Source organism: Triturus cristatus, chromosome 9 (genome assembly GCF_964204655.1).
Source record: "Triturus cristatus chromosome 9, aTriCri1.1, whole genome shotgun sequence".
NCBI classification, from domain to species: domain Eukaryota; kingdom Metazoa; phylum Chordata; class Amphibia; order Caudata; family Salamandridae; genus Triturus; species Triturus cristatus.
The window spans coordinates 693,941,402-693,969,308 of NC_140592.1; the positions used below are offsets into that span (position 1 = coordinate 693,941,402).

At 44.5% G+C, this 27,907-nt stretch overlaps 1 protein-coding gene and 1 long non-coding RNA gene across 3 annotated transcripts in view; one reads left to right on the top strand and one right to left on the bottom strand.

Moving 5' to 3' along the window:
* Positions 1–27,907, top strand: part of LOC146798516 (transmembrane protein 151B-like) — a 68,342-nt gene that overhangs the window by 20,819 nt on the left and 19,616 nt on the right. The window lies entirely within an intron of this gene.
* On the bottom strand, positions 1,801–26,751 carry LOC146798517 (uncharacterized). The gene is made up of 3 exons (XR_014968441.1): positions 26,635–26,751; positions 22,172–22,301; positions 1,801–1,901 (listed from the first exon to the last, which is right to left on the bottom strand). It is a non-coding gene; the product is annotated as an uncharacterized LOC146798517 (long non-coding RNA).

A 27,907-nucleotide genomic window follows, 5' to 3' on the forward strand; every position in this document is an offset into this window, starting at 1 on the left:
ACATAATATATTGTACACTTATATACACACACTTTACATCATGTATCTGCCATATCCCAAATCACTCTCTACTTCAAACACCACACAAAGACGTTCACACTGCAACCTCTCATTCATACCCCAGCCTGATCTTACATACACCTTAGAGTATATTCGGGAACAATCTTCAATTTCTTTTGTTGTTGTGGACTGGAGTACAGATTACAAAAATTGTACATGTCAAGGGCCTGGACGAAAAGTAAATTGGTTAGGATACGCCTGCTCACCCCAGACTTCATCAAGTTACTGCTACACTGAGGGTCCGCTCTCCAACGGGTCATCAAGCAACCAACAGATGGGCAATACCACTAAAGAAGCAGGCACCAGCCAGTGACCACCAGTAATCTTTCAAGAATGAGCCTTTTCCCTATAATAATAAGGTATGGCCTCCTAGGTGGGCAGTAGACAGTGCCAGTCACAAAGTGAAACAAGCATTGCCATAGCCAATAGGTCTCGCCTTTGGGACCTTATAAGTGTTTAGCCATGCAACAGTTGCATAACTAAACACTTATAAGGTCCCAAAAGCGAGACCTATTGACTATGCCAAGCGGCCGTGCGGCCGCAAAAGTGAAAGTGATCGCGATAGCGATCAAACATCAAAGCGGCTCTGCGGCCGCTAAAGGGAAAGTAATCGCGGTAAAAGTGGCGCGCGTGCCCGTGCACATGCACTGTGGCTCTAGGCTGGCCTGGTAGCACATTTTGGAGCCCTCTCAATAAGTCTCGCCAGACCAGCGCATGCGCTGGGTCAGGCGAGACCTAACAATCACAGGTACTAAATAGTATTTTGATTCTGTCCAACATCAAGACCTATCTAATAATAACTGAAGCTGCATTGCTTAATTACAGCCAACTGAGCAGTAATTATACTAATGCCAAATCCTGTCCAATAACCAGGCACCATTAAACAATCAAAGACAGCTCAGTAACCAATCAGCACCAATGACTTTGGATATGTTCATATCAGAGACGCGGTAGATGTCAATGCCATTAGAAATCTTGCCTGGTATTTAATAAATAACATTATCTTATTACCGCCACACCCTTGTCCCCTTCTATTACCTGTGATTGAACAAAATTACTGATTACGAGATTGGAATTACTGCACCATTGTTTATATACTAAACTACACTGTTGTGACTTGTCCACAATTAGCATTTTCTATGTTTGGATTATAAATTGTAACATTAAACACCTTTAGCTGTCTTCTGTTTCTAACATTGTATCCACTTCCTGATACAGTCACTTGAAATTCGTGTTCTGCGGCATTGCTTTTAATTTCTAAGTAGAATTATCAAAACTTTACCATCGAGTTATATTTCCAAAACAGAGTGTCAGAGGTCAGAGTAGAAAACATTTCGTTAGAAGTGTACCTGCTATGACTTCATTCACACAATAAAAACTAACATATGCGTTTCACCGGTTCTTCATTTTAATTTAATTTTAAATAACAAATGCCAATATATTTCACCAAGTTTAGAGTCTAGTAAAATATTTCATAGTTCCACAACTGACTTGTTTTTGGATTTTATTTATTGAAATGATTTCTTTGGTGTTATAGACATTCTTGTTTCGCATTTATTGGGCATTCTTTCCTGTTGTATTGCTTTATCTTTCTCTCCTCAAACTTTCACTGGGGGAGGATCACTGTCCCATCCTTCCTCCAGGGCTCCACAGCAATCACTTGTTTCCTACTTTGAGTCATCTCCATTTTTACTAAGTGGCATTCTCTCTTTTTCTGAGTTGTCTATCCTGTGCTGTATTCCTGTATGTTTCCGGCTCAACATTCAGGTGCACCTTTTGGCCTCTCCAATGTGCGACATTTCTGCTCATTCACAGGCCTCTTCCTTGTCTGACTCTCTGTGCTGCGCATAAACCATGGAAAGAGACAAAGGCACATGCATCAAGAAAAGCTTTTGCGAGTCCTTAATTGCGAATATTAAGGAATCGCAATTAAGGACTCGCAAATGCCTATGCATGTAGGAATCGCTATTAAAATAGCGATTCCTTAACATTCATTAATTGCGACTCACAAATTGCGAGTCGCAATTAATGAATGGCTTTCCATTCATTCCTATGGGCCTCCAGGCCCATAGGAATGCATTGGAGATTGCGGGAGCAATTTGCGATTACCATTAGGTACTCGCAAATTGCTCCCGCAATTTCTAGGGTGCAAGGGTGTCAAAATGACACCCTATTGCACCCATGTATTTGAACTCTGCACACATGTTGCATACACACATGCTCTAAGGGCATGTGTGTGCGCAACATGAAACTTAGAAGAATGCAAATAAGTGCATTTTTCTAAGTTTTAGCAAATTACCATGAAGTCCAGCTTCATGGTAATTTGCTCCCGCTAATAGCGAAATCGCTATTTTTTAAACTTTAATGCATTGCATTTAAGGAATCTCAATTAGGGATTCCTTAAATGCAATCGCTATTTAAGGAATCGCTATTTTGAGATTCCTTAAATTGCGATTTTTGCATTTGGGATGATGCATCCCAAATGCAAAAATACCGGTCGCAAAGGGGCAGATTCTGAGAATCTGCCTGTTTGCGACCGGTTTTGTGGTTGATGCATGTGCCGTAAAGACTCCACCTGCTCATCACTCACAGTAATGCTGTTTGACAGCAAATTCTGTTTTTTGCGATTTTGCTGCCAATCACAACCGTACAATTTACAATGCAAATAACCTGAATACATATTTTTTTGTAATAAGGTTCCTGTGGTTGATATTACCACAATATGTTTTGTAACCATCTAAAGTCACCACTTTAGAACGTCCATTCTTGTGTTCCATCACTTAAGATGTAAGCAGCAGTACCATCTGTCGACCATCTTTGAAAGAATAAGTTTGAGCATCTATCCAAGAATAATCAGCATTTTGTATGCCTCATGATATCAGCACAGATGTTTCCTTCACCACAAAGAAGGTACACAATGTGCTTGAACGCCAGTATAATCTCAGTCACTTAGGTATTTCAGCAGCTGTAAGTATTTGACCATAAGAAATCCGTTTGTGGACTGTATTAAGTTATCTGTCCAAATAGATACACAATTGAAGTCCTTTGACTCGAAATTATGGACAGAAACAGACTAATTTCAAGATCAAGAGGTATCTTTAGCCTCACAGTCTTAAAAATAGAGATACTACTCCTCTCTCCACAGACTATATTGTAAACTGTCACTCACACTCTGGTTCTTGTTTATTATGGATCAGATTCCAATCTCTCTGAGAATGGAAAAGCAAAAGGGTGTAGCTAATGTTGACAAACATAACCACAATCTTCTTTTTGACCTATCCCACACTACTCTCTCTATGCTTTCTTGGAAATCCCCAATACCTCAGAGGAGCTGATGCACTTCTCTTCTTGGGTCTATAATCATATATTTCTCTATTCTTAACCTTCGAATCTTACCTCCATTCATTTCAAAATTCTTAGAGGAATCTACTACTATTTCTTTTGAGACCTTCCTGTGCACTGCCTAATTTTTCTCCATTTGGAAGGCATTACAGCTATGCACCTATGATGGTGATCTACACATACTGTGTAATATAAATGGACTTTCTAATAGGCAAGTGTGTTGCAATAACTGCAAAAACCACAAACCATGTAAAGCACCAAATAATAGGTAACAATCAAAGCAAACAGCTTCCCAGTGCTGTGCCAGTCTGTAAAGACATGCCTCATGCAATGACATGGTATGGTCCAATTCACGAATACGGTTGTACAACTAACCACACATTAAAGAACATTAACCAAATTCCAGGCATTATTAAAGAATCGTGAACTACCTATCAGACCAGTCGCAGCTGGCATGGCTCATGGGTAGGGGGGTGGGCACGACATAGCGTGGGGTGGGGGCAGGCGAGGGGTTGCGCAGGGAGGCCCCCCTTAATAATAGTAAAAATAAAAAAAATTAAAACCTTCCTTTCTGCCTGCCCGGGTCCCGCATCTTCACTGGTTGGTCTACACCTTCTCTCCCTCCTCCGAGAGGGCCGACCAAACCAGTCATGCGTAGTCAGGAGTGGGGAAACCATTCCTGCCCTGCCCGGGCAGCTCCGCCCACCTGCTGGCCCGCAATGCGGAAAGAAACATAAAATGGTAATAATCAAAAGTTATTACCTTTTTATAATTTGACTTTACCGCACTGCGAGAAAGCAGTGGGGCGACGCTCCTCCGCCCTAGTGGAGGAGCCACCCCTGTATCAGACATAGCCAAACAACCAGTTGTTCACAAAAAAGTAATCTTGATCATACTCAAGTGCGGCTCACAACGGGGCAATATACAACAACCATGCACTGACAATTACCCTAAGACCTAGATGACCAAGGAGTGACTAATAATCACAGTAAAGGGTTGAATTATCAATCAGTCACCAAAAGCACCATCCAAAAACAGTATCACATGACAGTCATTCACTAGTCAAACATTTAAAGGGACCCAAAACTGCACAATTCTAGTAACAATTGTCCCTCAAAAAGCAAGAATTGTACTTGAAGCATTAAATAAAATGACAAACTCAAATGTATGGCCAAGCAAGAATTAGTAGCTAAACAACAGTCAAAACATTAAACTCTGTCTGATGAAAAAACACCATTCGATGACCAATCATCATCAAAAGACTCTAACCATCCAACAACAAAATCTCATTCAACTGCCAAACAACACTTCCTGCAGGCTCTACTCCAAGTGTAACTCATGAGGCTATACACCTTAGCACCTTCTAGAATTTTGTGTGGCGTTCACTAGGGATCTGCTCTGCCATCCTACTTTTTCATTCTCTGTGTTAAGCCTCTTGCCACACACGTTTGGTCGTTTGACTTTTTTTAAATACTCCAACGATACTCACTTTGTATTGGAGTCAAAATTGATTCAGACCATTAGAAGACTGCACACAGGGCAGTAGTTACTACTTCTTGTACATTCCATATAAAAGAAATTCATCTGCTTCTTTCTTTCATTGCCTCTGAGGTAGGTTGGATAGCTCTTTCCGCTAGTCGTATTTATTTCAATGCAGCATATCTATTCTAGACATAAATTCATAAACATATTTTATACTTCTCTGATATCTTCAAAACCAACTGCCAGGATTGTCACTCAGTCTTCTTGCAGGACTTGACCCTCTACTCCATTGGCTTCTCATTCAAACTGGAGTCTCTCTTGAATCTCTGTGGTTGGTTCATCGCTGTGGTCCTGGCACATCCCCTGCTTTCCTGTGCAAGCAAATACACCCTAGTGTTCCTAGTAGAATGCTCCGATCCACCAATCACACTGGCCTGGAGGCACCATGAATCTCTAAAGCCAAATTTGGCACCAGTGCTTTTTGTCCACACTCTTTTTTTATTTTAAATAAATACAGATATTTCATTAACAAATCGAATCTTATAGCCACACGTCCAACCATCATTTCTCAGTGTATAGCTATTTTCCAATCACCAGCAGTCGCCAGTCAGTAGTTATAGTTAGCACCTTGTTTCCATTCAAAAAGCATTTTGTCTTTTGCCAATATCTTTGGTGCCGTGTGATGAATCTTCACGAAATTTTCAAAACTAATGGCCCGTTCAGGTCATCTCCTGTCTTGAAAGTTTTGTGCGATTCGTCAAGTGGGTTCCAAGAAAAAAGGGGGGGGTCCCAAAACGCATTTTCTCCATGTTAAAATATATATATATTTTCACTGAAAAAAACAAAGGTTACAGGAGCGTTATAGTTAGGAATTAGCATTTAAAAAAACCTTAGAAATTCACTGAAAAAAACAAAGGCTCCAGGTACGTTATAGTTAGGAAATGGATTACAAAAAACCTTAGATATTCACTGAAAAAAACAAAGATTACGGAGACATTATAGTTAGGCTCAGGTTTCACTCGTACAAAACCAGAGAAATTCTGCAGTTATAGTTAGCTGAGCTAATTATAACTTGCGCCCCCACAATGCACTGCTTATGACCTCACATATTACATCACTAATGACATGGTGAGTGACATTACTGATGATATCTCAAATGACATAACTCATGACATCATCCAGTGAGTGTGAGTGTTTTTAAAATGTTTATGAGTGTTACATGTATATACACCAAGGTATATTGGTTAATCAGTGGGTGTATGAGTGTCTGTATGGATGATTCAGTGGGTGCATGACAGTCTGTATAAGTGAGTCATTAGGTGTCTCAGTGAATGCGTGGGTGAGTGACTGATTATGTGAATGTATGTGTCTGTCTCAGTGTGTCAGTTGGTGTCTAAGTGGCTGTATGGGTGTGTGAGTGGGTACATGAGTGGGTGTATGGGTGAGTGATTGGTTGTCTGAGTACCTGTATGGGTGTTTGAGTGTCTGTGTGGGTGGGTGAGGGGGTGTGTGACTGCCTGTCTGGATCAGTGATTCACTGGCTGTATTGGTTAGTGAGTGCATGTGAGAAGGGCTGTATGGGTGAGTGAGTGTCATTTTTTTTTTTTTTTTAAAACCTTTATTGTGCACATTTATGTCGTCTTACAACGCACAGTCACCGTCCAGGTGGTAAAGCAGTTAAATAAAGTGTACATCTCCAGATATGAGAACACAGCCATTTAGCCGACAACCCAGAGGTCCGGCGGCATTGTTCAGGATGACATGCGCGCAGAAGGGGGGGTGTGTGCGTTGTGAAGGGAGTAGGCGCGGAATGTTACGCGTGTGCTTTTTAGTTTTAGAGGTGTCTCAGGTGCATGCTATCAACTGTAGAGGATGGCGCCGTGATCTAGCCCACTCCACGGCTATGCCGGCTGCCACCCAAGCCCCAAGCCAGTGACCCAGCGCACGTCGCCATGTCCCCAGAATGTAGAGGCCTCTGGGTGGTCGAACGCCAGCAGCGCGCTCAGAGTGCGGGCCGAAGCGCGGCAAGGATAACCCAGTATAGCTCACAGCTACACATATGGCAGCGCATAGAGCTGGCGAGCCTGGTATGCAGCATCATAGTCCTTATCTATCCCGTGTGTGCATAGCAAGAATATGTGCTAGGGTTAAGGTCATAAACTCAAACAGGGCTGAGGGGGAGAGGGGGGGAGTGAAGGGGGGGGGGAGATCGGTCTGCGGCAGAGCAGGAGGGTCATTGGCTGTCAGGCTGGGCTCGGCAGGACCGCGCGACGTGCGCGGGGATGGGTGAGTGAGTGTCATTATGGCTGTGTCAGTGAGTGAGTGGATGTGTCAGTGGCATATGGGTGAGTAACTGCGTATGTGAAAGGCAGTATTGGTGAGTTTGGGGTATATGAGTGACTACATGGGTGAGTGAGTGATTGTGAGAGTGGCTTTATGGGTGTGTGCTTGTGACTGTTTAGGTGACTGAGTACATTTCAGTATCTGTATGAGTAAGTGAGTGTTTGTGTAAGGGTATGGGTGAGTACGTGGCTGTGTGATTGACTGTATTGGTCAGTGAGTACGTGTGTATGTAGCTCTATGGGTGACTGGCTCAGTGTGTGATTGGCTGTATGGGTGAGTGAGTGGATGTGTGTGTGGTTCTAAGAATCAGGGAGTGGCTGTGTAAATATGGGTATGGGTGTGTGAATAGGTTTGAGAATGGTAATGTGGAAGTTGGAGTGGGTGTATGAAATGTTATATGGGGGTGTGAATGGATGTATCAGATATTCTGTGGATGATGTCATCAGGGATGTCATTTGAGATGTCATCAGTGAATTCACCGACCATGTCATGAGTGATGTAATATGTGAGGTCATAAGCAGTGCATTGCAGGGGCACAAGTTATATTTAGCTCAATTTCTCTGGTTTTGTCAAACCGGAGCCTAACTATAATGTCTCTCTAACCTTCAGTTTTTTCAGTGAAATTTTAAGTTTTTTAAAAATCCATTTCCTAACTATAACATACCTGTAACCTTTCTTTTTTTCAACGAATTTCCAAGGTTTTTTAAATGCTAATTCCTAACTATAACATCCCTGTAACCCAGTGTATTTCTATGGTTTTTGAATTAGTAGTCCTGTTTGCAGAGTAGTGCAGAAAGGGGACTGGGCCTCCGACCAGCTCTCAGTAATCCCGCCGTGTAAGACTTACAGGAGATACCAGGAAGGCTTCTTGGCCCCCAAGTTCCCTAAGGAGTAAAGTGGATTTCTTCCCCCAACCAGTGCACAGTGAGACTCCTTTGCAGAGTGGTGGAGAAAGGGGGCATGGCCTCTGAAGTCCTCTTAGCAATCCTGCTGTGTGAGACTTACTGAAAATAATTGGAGGGATAATTGGCCCTTCAAGGACTTCCTTGGGGGCCAAATACTCCTCCTATTACCTCCAGCATCTCCCACACAGTGGGTTTGCTGAGAGGTTTCGGTAGCCACACCCCTTTTCTCCGCTACTCTGAAAACGCACCTCCTGGTGCACTACTAGTTGGGGATGAAGTCCCCTTGGCTCTTGAGGGTCATTGAGGGCCAACTAGCCCTCCTATTACCTCCAGTAAGACCCACACAGCTGGATTGCTGAGGGGTCATCAAAAGCCACGGCTCTTTCTCCACCACTCTGCAAACGCACCTCCTGGGGCATTGCTGCTTGGGGAAAGAAGTTCACTTTAGTCATGAGGCCTTCAGGAGGCAAGGGGACTTCATCCCCCCAGCAGTGCACCAAGAGGCGTATTGGCATAGTGGTGGAGAAAGGGGGTGTGGCCTCCGACCATCTCTCAGCAACCCCACTGTGTGAGGCTTACTGGAGGTAACAGGAGGTCTAGTGGGAATGTCTAGGGGTGCCTGCATCGGAGAGCAGCATTGTCAAATGTGGCATAACACCGCACTCTGACATTTTTTAGTAAATATGCCCCATTGTTTCCTGAAACAAAATCCATTAAGACCCATTTTTCTCAAGAACTTTTAGATTTCTCCCATTCCGCTACCACCATTCTGCACTCAGTCCGTCCAGGCACCGGGAGACCCTTTTTGGGTAGCTGTTGCGCCCTACAAATTCAATTATAAATAAAAATAAAATGTCTGAACAATCCCAAAATGAATCAGCTTAATGTGCTAGTTTACTGTACCAAATTAAACATAGTGTTATTGTTCGGTTGATGAACTATTATTTTTATACTTGCCTTCTGTACAGATACCATATGAGTTGCAATTTATCTGTGCGTCATGTCCCTTAAATTGATTTATTCACCAGGACATCGTTCTCAAGTTTCTTTAATTTTTTTTGTCTTTATGAATGCATGCATGGGCTGTTTCCACAGGCAGAACTGGACATTCCCGGAAACATTTTGTTCCTATACAACTAAAATCTAATACTATGAAGATGATTGGGATATTCTAGAACTGCAATCCGCGGAGGTCAGTTTTGGCTTTCACGTTTTCCAATAAAAAATTACTCTGTAATTCAGTCCTACTTTTGTTTACTTCATCTACAATGTGATCGTGGTCACCTTGTAGGGAAGCTTTAGCTCTAGTATTATCTGTGGGATACACTGTGGGTGTCTCAAAAAAGAGTTCAATTCCCTCCTCACTGATTAATGCCAAGAAGATATGTGTCAGCGCCTCGGTGTGTACTCAAAGGAGTTTTCGGCTGAAACAAGATTAAACCCACTTCAAATTGTGCACATTCCACAGCGCTACTCTCCACTGCAGGCTCCCAGAGTCCACTGCGAGTAATCCTGATGTTGCTTTCATGCTGCTGGAAGTAGCGTCAGGATTGGCCTGAGTTCCGATGATTTGCGTTCCCGGTTAAACGGAGAGCCTGTGTCTGTTCTTTCCAACCTGGCAACGCAGCTCTGGTTGGAGAAAGCTTCAGTGCGCATGATGGTTTGGCCGCCCTGAGCTGGCCTGCAAAACCGTCATGCCCACTGAGTAGCAGTGCAACCACTCCTCCACCAGCCGGTCATCCCCTTGGTCCCGCCCCCAAGCCTTGGCGCCAAAAGCAAATATAAAATGATAATAAACAAGAGTTTATTATCATTTTAATTTTCTTTTGGCTGCTGGCAGGTGGAGCGACACTCCTCCGCCATAGCGGAGAGGCTGCCGCTGCAATTCACTGAATCCCTTACTTCTCTGGTAGTGCCCATGGTTAGACACTTATTCCACAAGGTTCGAGGACCAGATAAGGGAAACGCTTGAACTCACGCGTGCTTACTGGCTCCTGCGGTTTAGTTGTGTCAAAACCCCATTATAATTTCTTGACCTTAATCAGTTGTGGGATTCTCCAGAGTCGATGTTGCCTAGCAACACTGGGTATTGGAAGCTACTTATTAGGACATGCAGAGGACGGTCATCTATAACAGACAGCTGGCTCTACGTTGGGGCGTTATTATCTGGAAGTAAAACTAGAATGAAGGGAGACTGTGACTGCATGAAAAGTGGTCAGCTGGAAATAATGACATAATATATGTGCTTGAGGATTGCCATGGTGCCACTTCTAGCCACTGCATCTTGATAGGCAGGTGATAAACTCTGCCATGCCACTCCCTTGACAGGTGCTACATGAAAGCCTCTGTATGCAACTGCCTTATGGCGCCACCACAAAATGGTCTTGCTACCAAGGGAGAGGGAGTGCCCACATTGCAAATTGTCATTTCGACAAGGCTATGAAAATAGTTGCACCAGAGCTGAGAATTACCAAACCTCCAACGAAAATCACCTTTCCCTTGCATTGTATGTATTTCAGCCCCAGCTCGGGTACCTGGGTATAGATGCTGTCGGACTAAACAGCCACTAAAGTTTACAAATATGCTTTCCACAGGTTACATCGAAAAAAGGGTGAAAAGAAGAAAGTTATTTTTAATTATCTTAATTTTGCCTTTTTTTAAGGGACATGTCATAGTTTTTAATGTTGTGTTTTCTGGAGTCAACAGTCTGCGCGTGCAGTTTATTTAGAATTACAAGTTTTCTTTAATTTCTTAACCTGTGTACTCACAGTGGATGCAGCACTGTTTTTGTCTCTTATATATGTTTTGTATGCTTTTTTATACCTTCTTACTTGTTGATTTGTTTTGATTTGCCAATTTCAACATTTACACAGATTTTTCCTTTGAAATATTGAAAGGGCTCTGACAATCACTGACCTTAGCTTGAGTCGCCAAACAACCAATCACTGATCACTAACCTTTCCAAACATCTTGTAACAGCAGATAACCAGCCACCACTCAATCAATTGCTGCCATCCAACTATCATCAACAATAAACCTACGTTCACAATCGTTATTGGCTGAACGCCTGCGTACTAACCCAAAGCAATCGAAAGCTAAAGTAGATCCTGATTTGACAAATCCAGCGAGCCAATAGAATTATTAGCACAAACGTTCCTCATCCCTAAATATTCACAAAATCTTAGAAAATATTGCCTTATTCTCTGCATACTTCAAGGCACTGCAACGTTCCTGCCTTTGTTGGCTGTTACTTGCTTTAGTGGGCCCTTTACACATTTTTAGGGTTTTCTAGAGTGAGCTTTAGGGACGGAAGATTCGGTGTCATTCTTTGTTTCACCGTTTAAAAGGCAGAGGCGTCTCAAGGCAAGCAGCAACTGGGGTCTGACCCAGGGCTTCATTTTTAAGAGCCCCCTTGGTTAAGATGGCAAGATGTCTACTACACATACCCGACACTGAGCTGCTTTCAGAAGACGTTCCTATCAGTTTCAGATGCATGACCGAGATGTCAAGCTGAGGGTACTCATGGTGTGGCCATATTCTTCCGTAACAAACTTTTGGATTGAGAAAGGCCTGAATTTGTTAGGCCCTTAACGCGTGGTATCATAGTCCATACTAAGCAAACACAGTTTGCCACTGGATTGATAAGGGTGTTACCATGAAACCAGTCCCAGGATGCTTGTTTCCGGTTCAGGGAAGACCTGGCTTGGCAGTTCGGGCTGGACTGTTCCCATGAGTCACAGAGTCAAGGCTGATTTGCATATAGCTGGGTCTGAACTGAGGTGGCAAAGTGAGCTAAAGAACGATGATGGATTCAACCCAGATCTGTGACTGGGGGGTGAGTGTCTGAAAAGTTTCAGCGCTCCGTCAATCATCTCCTTGTGTTTACAATAGTCTATACTCCCAAAGTCTACTAACTGGGTCTAATGATTTGAACCCGAAATAAGAAACTTGAATGTGGCATCATAGATTTGGCCCTATCTTTGGCTAAAAGGCAACTTGCGATGATGTGGAAGTCCAGTCAACCTAGTAGTAAGGATAATTAATTAAATGGGCAGAGGCTCTTGTGGTGCAGCACACCTCTGGGGGGACTGCATGAGTGACACTGTGGGACAAGATATTCCTAAAAGTAGATAACTTCCATGAGAATAAGACACTAAATGGGTCCTGTGCATGGAAGGGAGATGACGAGAATGTGAAATTGAGCAATCTCGTCTGAATCGAACATTTTAATCTTGAATATGTCAGGCACTCCATGTGTCAATCTCTTTTGTATATACGTCATGACAAACTTGAGCATATATGCTTCCAAGCTTTTCCAAAATCACATTTTTAAGTGAATCACCTGTGGAGTTATGACCCATGACCAAAGACTATCTTAGAATCGCGATTGTTAACACAAAAGCATCATATAAGTTTTATTAGAACATTGGAATGTTGAGAGATCTAATGAAGTGCCTCATGGCCCATAATGGCTGATACAGGAGTCTGCTCCAGCATTCCAAAGCTTGTCTTTCAGTGTCTCCCTTTTTATTTAGAACATTCTAGCCCTTAATAACCATATAATTACTGACTCGGGCTCTACCGGGTGCTAAAAGCCTGGTGAATGTTCTCTGTGGGAGTGAAGCTAGCAATGTTGCTGCCTACACCCAGTGAAAAGCATTACGTCTGCCTTGCTGGGTACTGTGGAGGCAGCTTGTATGGTAGACTGTCAGCATTTGGAAGGTGACTGACAAAAGGCTTGTGTGAAGGCTCTGCCTCTGTAAATGTATTTATCACCTAATCAACACAGACTAGATACAGACACTGACTATATCTAGTCAACATGAAATCCTGCATGCATAAAGTGATACAGTTATAGAGGGTCTGTGGAGGCTTGGTCTCTCTGTATATGTGGGGTTTGGATACAGTGTGTATGAATTGTGTTTTGCACACAGGACATTCCCAGAAAATGGACACTCCCTGATCATCAGTTGGTACCTATGGTGTCACCAAGGGGAAACATCGTTTACATCGCATTCAGTACACCGCGATGCTGTTACATCGCGGTCGATACAACGAACGCATGTAACCACGCGATGCCATTACAACGCAAGTCTTTACATCGACTAGATGGCGTGCTAACATTACAAATAGTGTAGTTTACTATCCCAACACCTTCCCTACTGTTAAGTGGACTGGAGTTGGAATAGTAAATTACGCTTTTCTAATGTTAGCACGCCATCTAGCGCAAGTCGATGTAAAGACTTGCGTTGTAATGGCATAGCGTAGTAACATCGCAGTCGTAACAACCGCGATGTAACTGCACGCGTTGTAATGACTCGTGTTGTTACGTCATACATCCGTCACCAAGTGCTCAGTTTGTGCCCGTTATTGCAGGTAATGGGCACAGGTGCACATTTTAGGGTAACATGTCTTATTTTTCATCATCAGACTTTGACCAAGACCAATAGTGAGAAATTTGGAAAAGAGAGAATGATGGAAGAGAAGTATAGGAAAACAGTGATAAAAGGAGAACACTGAGATGAGGAGGGACCTGTAAGTGTAAGAGAAAGAGACATGAAATTTCGGGAGGTGGAAGCGAAGGCATTAGTTGAAAGGAAGATGAGGTAAACTTGAGATTCTGTATCATTGGCATTTGTCAACAATGGCAACTAAGGCAGTCTTAGGACCCCCGTGCTTATGTTTGTATAAAGTAAACTCCGGGTTGCTTTCTGTGTCCTATTCAGATTCAGTTTGTGTCAATTATGTTGTGCTCACTGGACTGCACCAGATACTTGCTATGACGCACCCAGTCCAGCAGTTGACGACACCTAATGTCACCAACTGTGCGACAGAATTGAGAAACCTGTGTGGGGCGTGTTGGGCCGGGGGAGGTGAGAGGTGGTGGGGGGAAAGGGAGAGGTTGACGCCAACCTCCTGTGCTTAGTCACAAACAATCAATAGCTCTGCGCATCATCTGATAAATCACTGTTGGGTCAAGCCAGCAGAGACATAATCAACATCGCTGCAGCAGCGACCTTGAGGCGCCCAATAGGTTTCTGACATCTACAGCCCAACTGACCTTTCAACAGAGAGCCTGATATGTGAGTGAAATCAGCCCAGCCCACCACCCTTTAGTTTCACCTGCTTATGGAGGGATCTCTTAGATTCCATGTAGACCAGTTCACCTCTCTGCTCTAGTCTCATAGTTCTCTCAGAGCAATTCCAAGGTTGAGTGAGGTCACTCAGCTATCATGTATACCAATCTACATTTGTCACCTGACTGAATCAGCCCCAGCCTCACCAGCCTTTCAAAGACACTATTCCTGAAAGGATATCTGCCCCATTTCCCGATAGGCTAGTCAAAGACAGAAACCACACAAGTGACTAAATGTGCCCCAGTTCTATTAGCCTATCAATGGCATTGGCATTTTGGGAAATTTGCTCATTCTCTATTGGCTGTTTAGTCTCTGATTGACCAGACTATTCAAATAGTGTATTTAATCTAAAACAGTATCTCTTTGCCCAAAAACTAAACTAAAACACAAAAATCATGTTATTTGTCCATAAATTCATTGTATGCACAGGTTGAAGTGTGCGGGATCGGAGGTGCACTTCGTGCCCATACTTTTTTGATTTATGAAAAAACATCCCCCTACTTTTTGTAAAAAGACAACCGTCTTGGGATAGTTAATGCTGATAGTTTAAGTGCTTCAAATTAAGTGAATCTCCTGTGCTGTGAAGCCGAAGCCGGGCAAACAGCTGAACAAGCCTTCCTGCCAGTGTGCCTGCTTGCAAATGTGTGCAACGAGTGAGTCTGCAAATGTAAAGGGTAATATGCAAATGTGAAGGATGCTTGGGAGCCAGAACTAGTTTTAATTGATAGAATAACTAAAAACTTTGTGATGCCAAAGATTTCTTCTTTTTGAGGGGGAGTGCAAAGAGTTAACAACTGAGCAGAGATGTGCAGGGTTGTATTTTTATAGCTTACTACCCCTGGCGAGATGTTGAAGGGACAGTTATGAAAGAAAAGTGCATTAAATACAATCTGGGTATTACTAAAATCTATATTTTGGAAGCACCATTATATCTTAAACCTTTTTGCGCATTTTGTAGCAGTCTATCTTATACTGTGTGTAATGCAAGTTTAAGACAATGACTTACACATTCAAAGTGCTTTCTGTCCCAGGCTGTGACCTCATAGCACTAAAAATCCACAAGTCACTACTCTCCACTGCACTAACCAAGATTTATTTCTTTGGCTCTCTGATTACACACAAAACTCCATCGAGTAACAACTTTGTATATTTATGTCAGTGTCATGTAGCAGGCAGCATGATGGTTTCGGTGCACCTTAGTGGGGGCAGCTGTCCCGTCTCTAAAAGCTACTATTATAGTCAGCCTCAACTGTCAGATCAATGTGTCAACCAGGCTGCAACTCGAAGGGAAGTGACTTTGACACTCAATTATGCTGCCACCACTATTAGTGTGTCGGGGAAATTTGCATTACTGCAAAGGAAGCTGCACTGTTGAAGTCGGTAATGCATCGGTTTGTTGTTGTTCTGTCCCCGATGTGTATGAAGTGCGTGAATTAAGTGTCTGAATTCAGTGTCTGGGTGAATTGTCTCTGTGTCATGAGATCAGGGTATTCAAGGCTTGAAAGTTAAGGGAGTCTTGGAGAAAGAGGAAGGCCCTGCTAAGTATGACTTTTGCGGGATGCGCCCAGTGCTTAATTTGTGAAAAAAAATATGTGCCGGGGCCCTTGTCAGGAGGCCACTGCAGCTTGCGACACCTATTGCCCCTGCCAGCGCTGCCAATGTCAGCACCAACACAACTCCTAACCATCACACTCCAACAAGTGTGAGAATCCAGATTATTCCAGTCCCCCAAAGCTATAAGAATGGCTTGGGCGGCAGGCATTAATCATTTCTATTGTATATTGAACAAATAAACAACTATTGTTTCCCTCATCTCTAAATTAGATATACAGCGCACCATGTGGTAGACTGTCATAAGTCCTGGTGTTGACAATTAAGGGCCAGTGCCAAGCACCGGTAACCACCGGCCCAAATTAAGCACTGATGTGCCCTTATATGAAATGGCCTCTGTCATGACTTTCTGGGCACCAAGACATTGCCATCGGGCCACTCTTGTCCCACTTTCCAGCGCCAAATCTGATGGATCATGCCTTCAAAATCTTGCAGGATCCCCAAACCAGACAGCAGTAAGCAGGGGGCAATGCCAGCATATGGGAAATAGATTGCCATGCATGGTGCAATGGCAGCATACAGAAACAGAGGGGTGAAAGTTGCATCGCGGGCAAACATTAAAGACATCGTGCTGGCACAGTCCTCAAGAGATTGTATGTCAGAGTATCGTTGATAAAAATACATCTGATATAAATATCATGCACTAAATATTAATTACAAAAATATCATCTAATTGGGAGGAAAGTTTCAGTTATGAACCCCAAGGGGGCAGATTTTTTGCAAACAGTATTTATAAACAATATTCTGGTACCAAACTGAGCCGGTGTCCACACACTGGCTTTTGCACATGGATCTTCACATGTGGGCCTGCACATGTTCCATGGGAGGCTTCCCATGCACATCACGGCTGGGTGTCTTTCTGTCTAAACAGTACGTGTCGCAAAGAGGAGCTCTGGTCATTGATGAGTGCTGCGTGAGTAGCAGGAGGTGTCACATCTAGGTCATGCTACAGCCTATTCGTCAATGTAGTATCGACACAGAAGTGAAGCGACTACGTTGACGTTCCAGGTTTGTAGGTCAACGTGAGGTACTGTTGTACTTGAACGGGTCATGTCGTACTGCTTCTGCGGTCTGCGCCTCGCCCCCTGTCGCTTGGCTGCTTTACGCTGAACCAAAGGGCACAGTGTGATGGAACATTGCGTGTGGGGATTGAACAGCCGCGGCCGCTGCAGATAAGAGTGGTGGAGCGGTGGGGCCAGGTGCGGGGGGATTTCCAGAGACGACTATGAGGGAAAACTAAATAGATAATTTAATTTTACCTCCTAGTCATCTCTCAAAATCCCCCCTCACCTGGCCCCACCACTCTTACCTGCAGCAGCCGCGGCTGGGATTGAAGCTGGTAAACTGCTGCGCATAGAGCCTGGGCATATCTAGCAGGTGGTGCTAAGGATAAACCAGGATGAATGGATCAACAGTGACATCTCATTCCCTCACGCGGCACCATGGGGCATGCTGTGCTTGACTATGAGGCGTTGTCGCTTTTTAATTAGCGGCACCACGAATCGAGGCTCTGAAACTCTATTTGTCCTACTGGTAATGTTGTCAAGTGTTAAACCACCAACATTGTTCTTACTCCTATGAAGCAGAGAACATGGTTGAGATGTTTCTATGACTATTTGTGGCCGCGGATGGCATGGGTTTCTATTGGGCTGAAGAATGGATTGTTATTTCACTACTTTCAGCCACTTGCTGGGGTGTGAGCCAGAGTGAAGAAGAGGAGTTGGACGAGCATATCTAAGCTGTAAATCTATGAGAGCTAGTCTGTTTCTTTGCTATGCGAGGTTGTGGAGTGGCACAAATTCCATATCTGGAATCAGGAAGCTCATGAACTTTCAGGGGCATTTCTGGCACTCCTCCAAGCACAGGCAGCTAAATTCAAATTTTGGAGTTGCCTGTCGGCTCATGGAAATTGAGTGTTGTCTTCTTTCACAAGAGTGGAGTATGTGCCGCCTCCCCAGACCAGAAAACAGTGGGAACTCTGGGCAATTTAAAGTGTTTTGACTCCTTTCATGGTGCTCGTCACTCCTGAATCCAAGGACAGCAAAGTAGTGTCTCTGCCCACGTGCCACACGATTTCCTAAATAAAGGTGAGACGTGACGTTCCCATTGCATGGCACCTTTGGGTGAAGAGGACAGCCGACAGGCGGTCTCAAAATGTTATAGGATTAGTAAGGGAGTAAATATTGAAAAACACTGTTGAGCCTATCTGATTACTAGTTGCTTCTGAGGTCAGGCGAAGGCCCGCCTATACCACCTCTGGGGTCTCCTTTGACTGAGTGAAGTTGTAGGTCGTTGGACCCCTGAGCCTGTCGAAACTTTTAGTAAAAAGTACATGGATGGCTCCACAGGGCAAACTGAGGCATTGGCACCGAGCAACAGAACTGGCACAAATATAGCTCAAGCATTGATTGGATATTTTTACAAAGTTGTTTTCCCCAAGGTCGTCGTTTCCAACCAGCGTACAAACAAGATACAGACCTGGATGAAACAGTTGTCAAATTGGTGTATGGCTGGTGTGTGTGGGGTGGAATGTCGGCCCTGCTGTTGCTCAAATGTAATGTTCCTCTTCTGCGGGAGTGACTTTTGACAGATGTCCCCATAGATATACTGCTGCCCAGGTAGGTCATGTCATATGTGTAAAAAAAAGCATTCAACACAGTGCCCTGTCCTGCTATGGCTGTCTGTTGTGGGATGAAACCCTGCTCTGCAGGCGAGCAGGTGTGTGCGTGTGTGTATGTATGTGTGTGTGAGAGCGGTCATGCGTGTGTGTGTACGTTCCTTGCACTGTTACTTCTCTTGGTGTACCTTATCTCTGTGCCTAGGCACCTTACACATTGATTTCCATGCTGTACCTCTCATGTGTTTATGAGAAAGAAGCTTGCACTACTGCTGCTCCTGTCCCTGTTTATGTTCTGTGTCGTAGGAAAACTTCTATTGCTGCTGCCTCTAGAGCGCCTGCTCTAGATGTGCAAGTAAAAAATACTCTTACTGCTGCTCCTAATATACATTTGCGTTGTGTGAGGGTAGTTTGCACTGCTGCTGCCACTCATGGCACACCCGTTCTGTGTGTGAGTAACACTCTTAATAATTGTGTCCTGTGTGTGATGGAGGCTTGCACTGTTGCTGTCAGTTATGTACCTGTCCATTGCTTGGCAAAGCTTTTGATATTGCTGCTCTTTTCTGAAAGATGGAAGCTTGCACTTAAGAGGTCAAGTATCCTTATTATGCAGGTGTAAGGAAGCGTACCCTCCTACTGGGGGAGGGATGTGTGTACCTGCATGATAAGTATTCATGGCTGTTGCCTGTGATGTTCTTGTTCACTGCTGTACCTGTGCTGTATTTGTTCATTGTGCAAGTTATGCTTGCTTTGTTGCTACATTAATTTACTTTTGGGATATGTATGGGATTCCTGTCCTTTCTAAATCAGCTCTGTTTGTGAATTAAGCTTCCTGTACTGTGCTTACCCTTTGCCTTAGAGAAGGATGTCCCATTTCTACCTGTGCTGTTTTTGTACTGTGTGAGGAGGAATTGTGCTGCCTGTACGGGTGCGTTTTACCCGAGGGAACACTGCACTTAGAAGGCCTCTGCTGCACATGTTCTGAAAGTGTGAGGGAAGCCTGCACTTCATTGCCACACCCTGTTCGGTTTGTGAAAGAGAAGCTTGCAGTGCTGCTGTTGCTACTGCCTGAGGTGTGTGTGAGAGAACCTAGCCAATGAAACAACTCACTATATTAAGTTATTACTGTTAAGGTTGCTGTGTTGTCTAGGGCTTGCGGTGTGAATCGCAGCAAGATCACAATGATGTGTGGCGCATCGCGAGACTGGTGGAAAATTAACAGATAACATATGCAATGTTGTATCTGTTTATTGTGTATGAGGTGAGCTCCAACGTTCATGGCAAGCAGAGCTGGACTGGGAACACAAAGCAGCCATGGCAATTTTGTCAGCCCAGCCCCAGGAGGGGTCGTGGGGAGCGGCGGGGGGGGGGGGTTCAAATGTGAAGCACTGCTGCTTTTGTTACTGTACCACTGCAAAACAGAACCCCAATAATAAAATCGGTCACATCGCTGCAGAACCGGCCCCTACACCGGGAAGAGGTGTGGCGCCGCGGCCAGGGCGACTGACTCTGGAATCTGGGGATCACGGTTCGATCCCCGGCAGCAGATAAGCCCAGCACCATGTGACTCTGGGCAATAGCTTGCTTAATCTTCCCGACGGCCCCCAGCGCCTAGAGACCCTTACGGGTGATTGTTTGCGCTTTACAAATGTGGGTTCTTATTATACACCACCAGCCTCCCGGGGAAATCCTCGATGCCTGCTGTGGCCAGTTCTGCCCTGATGACAAGCAAGTGTTTCAGTAGCAATACATCAGCGATGATCTTACATTCACGTCTACTAGCCCAGGACGGTGCAATGGTTGACCAGAGCTCCATTCGTTTTCATGACCCTCCTGTGGTAGATGTGGACGAGAAGGATAGACTTAGTCAAAGGCCGGTTTCAGATAAAATATGAAAAACTAAAAAATGGTTGGTGGAAGACTTTAACTAATGTTAATCATTGGTAATTGCCCAGGGTGCTTTCCATAACATTTGCTTTTGATGTTTTCCATTCAAGTTTATGGGTTTCCCTGCCTATTGGTCCTGTGTCATAGAGGTTCAAGCTGGAATAAAGCCCAAGAAAAACAATGGCTTGTGGGGCTTACATTCCTGTTTGGAGGGAATGTCACCTAGCATCTGGACTGGAATGTACCTTTCAGTGCAGAGCCGAGACCAAATAACATATGCCTTGTCGTCTTCTCTAATGCCCCGGAGAGCATGTGTGTATTGCAATTCACAACCACGAATTAGAAAGCCTATTTGTGTACTTGGTAATTTACATTCTGGAAAAAGTTTGCAAATACAAAGTTGATTTGTTATTAGAATCCTGTATTTATCTTACACAGTCAGAAAGATCAGGTTAAATGAGGCGCAATTGTGAAAACAAGAGCTTTACATTTGTAAAAATAACAGCTGCTCAGATATGGACCCTAAATAGTTTTGCATACTGTGAAATAAGATGACAGAAATGAGATCTACCCTTAGGCCCTCATTATGATGGTGGCCAGTCGAGTGTCCGACCTCCATCGTAACGGGATCGAGACCGACACACATGTAGTCGGCGGCTCCACCCACCTTATTACGCTGCGACAGCCGTGAAGGTGGTCAGAAACATGCCTGTTACAATTGCGGATTGTGCTGCTGGCTGGAAAAGGGCTGCAGCACAAGCCACAATTGAAAAAGGCATGTTTTGAAACATCTATGCACCGTATGCCAGGCACCATGTGCTGGCTCTGATGCCTACGATGTCAGACAAACCGTCACCGATGGCCTGTCGGTGGCGATCTACCAAACATCTTAATCTGGCCCTCAGTGTGGGCAAAATCATCCCATTGAGACAGCCTCATGGCCAGCTGACAGTGCATGGGTTATCTGGTGGATCACAGTTCTGTTTACAGTCAACTGAAGTCCACAATGTTTTTTGTGCTCCAGATGGGCCCATTGTAAAACATGTGGCTGTCTGACAGGGATTTGTGATATCTAAGACGTTTTAGGTATTGCTGAAAGGATTTGGATCCCTGTCCAATGTAGCTCACCAAATTGAAATAAAATAAAAAATTGAGTTACCTGGGCTTTGGTGACTGCTGTGGTCAGTGCTTTTATGATGGCTACTGGAGCCACAGAGAACTGTTTGTCCCGCAGTTGTTGGCTTGCACTGTTCAGTGATCGGTGAATTTGTTTGGGTGCTCGCGGCGTAATGGGATGTTGTGATTATGGTGTGGAATACTGGGCCATCTTCATGAACTCCTCCCTCCTAATCGGCTGGTGGTTGTTGGAAATTTCGGTGACCTGTAGTTTCTGGTGATGGAAATCCAAGTTAGTAGAAGTAAACAATGAACTTCAGAGTCTGACTGGGACCACCAGTTAAGGTTGGAAAAACCTTTGGTCATTACAGCACTGAATGCACCATTTCAAAAGATCTTGGATGCTCCAAATACAAGAAGACAGATAGATATATATACAGGCAATGGGCATCTATCATTAAAGCTTTACTGCAGATCTGCTGTTCTCTAACAAGTTCACCAGCGTGGAGTTTGTCCCCAAGCTCAACAATGGGCAGACGTGATAGGTTTCAGTGATGCAGATTTGGAGAGATCTCGATTCAGGGGTGATTAATAGCTCCCTTGTTGGTGCAAGGAAGTAAGAGCTGTAGGAAGAGTCAATACTGCGTGCAGACGCAAACTTATTTTGTTACCGTAGTTCTTGGCTTTCTGGTCACTCTTCCTCACTGTGAAGCAGCACACAGAGTCGCTGGAAAGCAGGCTGGATGGACGTTCTGAACCTGGTAAGGCCTGTGTCCTCGTCTTTGCAGGGAGAGTCTTGGGCTAAAAAGGCCAAAAAATACACCCTCTGAATTAAGTGATCAATAGGAACAATGCAGATCTGTTTATTTTCAAACTTAGGTTTCAGCTGCTGATATCAATTGGTGAAACTCTGAGGGGAAATTAGAAATTACAAGAGGAGTCAAAACTGGAATTATTGTAACAGTCTTTCCTTATTTCTAACAGGATGCTCAGGGTCCCATTTGTAATCGACCAGTAACTCAGGCCGTCCTGACTGACCAGTATTACAAGGCTACTGGGGGAAATGGCTGTGAGGTTCAGAGCGGGTTCCTGTTCAAGGCTTGGTTCAAGACTCAGGGAAATTGTCAACTCATATTTTAGTATGAAAGGAAGTGGAGAAACAAACGTCAGGTCCCAGCTGGAGCAACAGCTCTTCAAAATATTGGCTTCAAGGGGCCAGTGTGAATTCATTTTGAAGAAGTTTGGTAGGATCCAGCTTCAAATAAATTCAGGTTTGTTTAGTCAGACTGGTAAGCAAGCTACTATTTATTTATTTTAAAGGTTTTATATAGCGCTGGCTAGACCCGGAGGTATCAGAGCGCTTTACATGAGTATCAGACCATAGTTGCAGGTTACATCGTTATAAAGGTTACACAGTTGTTTGAGCATGGCAACATAGTTACATGTAAGGTCGAGATAGACAATAAGGACATATACGTAAGGGAAAAAGCAGGCAAGGGGAGAGATTCAGGGGAGGGGGGTAGGAGCAGGGGAAGTAGACAGAGAATGAAGTAGGGAAGGAGGAGGGGAGTGTGAGAGACAATAGCGTGGAAAGAGGAGTGGGAGGGTGACGGGGACACAAACAGGTAGACGAGTCAAAGCTGCGTCCAAAGTCCAGTAAGCTGTGATCCCAGGGGAAGCGGTATCATTTCCTCATCTCTGTTGCGAGAGGTTCCCTTTACACAGTGGACTCTCTCAGAGGGGTCTCTGAGACTCCAAGGCCTACATACTGGATCCTTCCCCAAAAAGGGGAGAGGGAGTGCTTTGGCAAGGGGTGCCATACCATACCTCAATTGTGAGTGGCTCCCTTGGTGGTGTGGACTATGTGAGCTTTCTCCCTAGCAGGAACAATTAAAATTGGCTCAGATGTTTTGAGTACTCCCAGCTCAGCCAGTTGAAAACAAGTCCCTGAGCGACAAGTGGGGGTGAGGACACGTAAATTGAGTGAGTTTTTAGCAGTTTTTGAGGGAAACTCTGATACACATTCAGCCCTCCAAAGTATGCACGAAGGTCTTACACACTACACATCTTATAATTAAGAATCCCTCTTTCCGTATTTACTGACTTTTACAGATAAATACAGACAGAAAACATTTATTTTCGTCTGTATTTAGTTTTAAATGTAGATGAAAATGTAAAGTGGGTTGCTTTTTGAGTAATTCTAAATACTGAATGCCATGACTGCCAGCCAATTGATCTGTGGATTGATGGATAAGGGGGTTTAAAAAGAAAGGAATTTTGGTAAAGAAGCTTTAACAATAGTAGATATGCACAAGGTTGAGACTGAAATTTGCATATTTTCATATAAGCGCACTGATTCATCTTTTGCGGGTGTTCACAGCACTGAAACCTGACAGACATTCAAGCTTGAGTGCATATTTATCAGTTAAATACATGTGGAAATATACTAAATGTAGCTTCATTTTTCCACAAAACCCAAAATAAATATGGATAAATATAGATAAAATTATCAAAAAATACATATGGATAAATACAGATAAAATTATCAAAAAATACATATGGATAAATACAGATGGAAATATAAAAAAACTTACTATAAAATCAGGAGCCATAATTATAATTATAATGGGCCTCTATCTGTAGCAGAAGCCTGCTGCACAAACACAGGGCAATAACAGCGGCACATAGTCATAGGTGTGTGGGATGAATGCATGAAGTACACCGGGATGGATACTAGATCTCACTCCAGACTTCCCATCCAAATAAAGTTCTACCTCTACCTACAATCAGAAGCCATGCCAACCAGGTAGTCACGCCTTGGTCAGCCAGTGAAGCATCTCCCAGAGATGAACGGAGGATCAGTTTGTGTGCCCCTCACCTAAGCAGTCTAAACTGCATCTGAATATCATCTGCTGAGAGATACCAACAGGATAAAAGGAGATGACCCAGGAGGGAGAACATCAAAATACCAGGTTGGGATACTGCAAAAGCCATCATCTGTCCTCACAGAGAAGTGTGACCCTCAGTTTTCTGTGCTGTCCCTACTTCATGTAAGGGAGGTCGTAGTATCTGTTTTGTGCATGGTGTAAGCTTATGCTGAAGTTGCCCGCGGCGTGCCTGTTCTGTGTGAGGGAATCTAGCCCTGCTGTTGTCAGTACAATGGGTGTCTGTGTTCGAAGGAAGGCTGTACGTCCGCACAGTGATTGTTACCCGTTTATGAAGACAGCCTCCTGTATAATGATGACACGAAAACAAGGCTGTTCCCACAGCAAGATGAATTCTCCAATCTACTCACACCACTCTATGTTGCTATAAATTGATTTCATCTTTGTTTTCTTCTCTCCTTCTTCTTAAAAATACCAAACATTGATTTCAACAAGCTCTGGCATGCACCTCCTGATGGAACTTATTTATAAGAATATCATGAGCCAATCTTAAAGGGCACCTATGGTATAAACCCTATTTTGTTTCTATTTTTTTTTAAGTTTTGACCTGGATTAATCAATAAACGTAATTCTAGAGCTTTTTTTAGAACTGTGGGCACAGCTTTAAAAGCGGCACTTCCTCAGAATACAGATTGGTGTCCCCAGAAGTACAAATATGTACATCCTTACTGCAATGTCACAAAACATCCACTCTCTACCGATCATTTCCTTGATAGCAGGGTTGGATTGGTAAAGCGGGCACTCGGGAAATGGCCGAAGGACCGGTAGCCAAGTTCCAGCTGTGGGCTGCTTTTTTGGGCAGCCTGGGAGCTGTCTGTGCTGTTAGGATGCCACCAGCGGCCCAGTGGGTGCCTGCGTGGCCTTTCTAGAGGCCGATGGGTGGAGGTATCACTCCCTTTCTCTCGCTGGGCCGGCCCATTAATGTTTGCTGATTGAGCGGGGCAGGGAGCAATGAGCAGAAGTGATCTCGCTTGCATTCATGTGTGGCTCAGCAGTGTGAACTAATCTGTGCATTTTTTTTATCTAAGTGAAGTTAATAAAACATGCCCCCCACCCCCTTTCTTTTCATAAAACTTTGCTGAAGAAGTGTTTTGCGGAAAGGCAATATGCAAATGTGGGCCACTTTTTTTGGGGTGTGCCCTGGCCGATTTTTTATCCCAATCCAACCCTGCTTGATAGTGACTCCAGTTCTTCATTGCCCAGACTAAGCTTTCTAAAACGACTATGCCATGATAGAACTGACACCCCCTCGACTGACAAATGCCAGATCCCAGGACACAACTAGTAGTGGCCTGAAAGTGGATAGCAGTGCAGGGGCTGCTCCTCTGTTATGCCGGTGGAGTGTCACCCCAATGCTGGAAGGTAGCAAATGAAAAATAAAACAATAGAATTATTTAGTATTATTTTATTTTTCACTTACTCGCCAAGTCTGCCAAGTCTAGGGATGAGTGGGGCCATGCTTTGCGTCAGCAGCAGCCAGGGAGGAGGAGTGCTAGGTGCACTGTAAGTGTGCATGTTGGTTTGGCCGGCTGTGTTAGGACGGTCAAACTGACATGCGCACTTACATTTCTCCAACCCAGCTGTCTTGAACACCTGAGTGGAAAAAGAGGCGCAGGCTCCCTGTCCCTAACTGAGCGACATTTCAGCCTGCCCATACCAAGTCTGGCACTTCTCTCATGCTGGGTAATAGCATGAGGGAAGTGTCTGGTTTGGGTGAGGAGGGGAGCACTGAGGCGGCTGGAGCAGAGAAGCACAATGGAGGTGTCCGGAAGATGCAAGTGAGTTCTATTATTTTTGTTATTATTCCCGCCACCCCCCTGCTCTGCCCCACTAAGCTTCAGTGGCAGCAGCCGCCACTGTTAAGCAGTGCCTACTTACTGCCAGTGGTTGCAGGTGGCGGGGGCCAGCACTCATTTTTGGGGACGAGGACTTTTCATCAGCAGACTTAGACCCAGAACAAGGGAAAGCAAGTCGGGAAAAAAAAGAGAAAGAAAGAAAGCAAAACAGTGGCAAAGGGAGAAAACAGGAATAACAAAGAAACTGCAAGATAAAGAAACCAAGTGTCACGTGGTGAAAGAAGAAGGCATGAGGTCGAATCAAAACTAGACAGCCTTGGTATTCGGCCACCCAAAACACTGGCTAGAACTGACAGCTACCAGAATGCCTGATAGGGAAGATTTGCCACTCACAAGGCAAGCTATTGCGACTCGGCCGTCACGTCGGGCACTCACTCCTGTGTTGCTCCGTTCACTCCCCTCGCCCCCACCCCTGTTGAGCCCGGCTGGGTCGGGAGCCGGCGACGGGCGCTAAGCGGCGGCAGGTGGCGCGCGCTTCTGAGGTAATGCGATCACTGAAGTGACACAAAGAAGGCCAATTACGGAGCGCGAGGCCTATCATTTTAGCGGGCAGAGATTAGCATTAAGAGACGAGCTGTGAAAGGTCGGAGGGAGGAGCCTGAAAGGTCAGGGGGCATTACTAGAAGCAGCGTGTCTCGTGCGTGATGCCTTGAGCGGTGTTCAAGCTGTCACCGTGTTGGGAAGAGTGTGGGGGTGGCGGCTGGCATAGGCGGTTAAAAGTGAACATGATACATTAAACACAATCAACTCTAGATACAAAAGTCATACTTGCCAAAATGTTGTGACCAAATTGAGGCAGGATCTTCCAAGATTCATCATCACAAAGTACCACAATTATGTCCCCAGAAGTTACGTCATATGTAGGCCTTGCCCCTGTGATGTCTTCACAGGAAATGAAATCCCGTCACCCAGAATACAGTGGGTACCAGATGCATTAAACGGCAGCGGTTAGAGGGACACAGGTCCGTAAAGAACAGACGAAGTGAGCAGTTACACCCCTGCTATGCCATCTGGGCAAGACTGGCATCTTATTTCATCGGACATTTCCCTGGTGGGCATGAGTCATTTGAGACTTCAGAACAACAGCGCTCTGTGGGTTTTCTCTGGCGTGGGTTGCTTCTGTGAGCTATTAATTCACATGTTTTATGAAAGCTTGCCCTACTCCGTCCAACTGCTGGCAGCACCTGTTCCAGCACACTGGGTGTGACGAAGACGACTAGAGTTCAGAAGACAAACCCCTCTTTAAAGTTCTTAAGGAATAATTTGTTCCGAACCCTGCTTTCTGCATATGCTTATTGGCATCATATAGCGGCGAGTTTCGAGCTGCAGCAAATCGACTGACCTTTTTTTGTGCAGATTTATATAGCGCGAACTTGACCCGAAGGTATTGGAGCGCTTTACATGAGCATTCATGTTTTTTGGTAGGCACTGGGAGATTAAGTGATTTACCCAGAATCACATGAACCTGAGCCGACGCCACGGCTCTAACCTGGTTCCCCAGCTCCAAAGTCGGCAGCTCTGGCCGTAAATCACAACCTTTCCCCCAAAGCCCTTTATCTTGCTCCACATCTAGTTTCTCTTTCCGGAGATGCACACATTTAGGAAT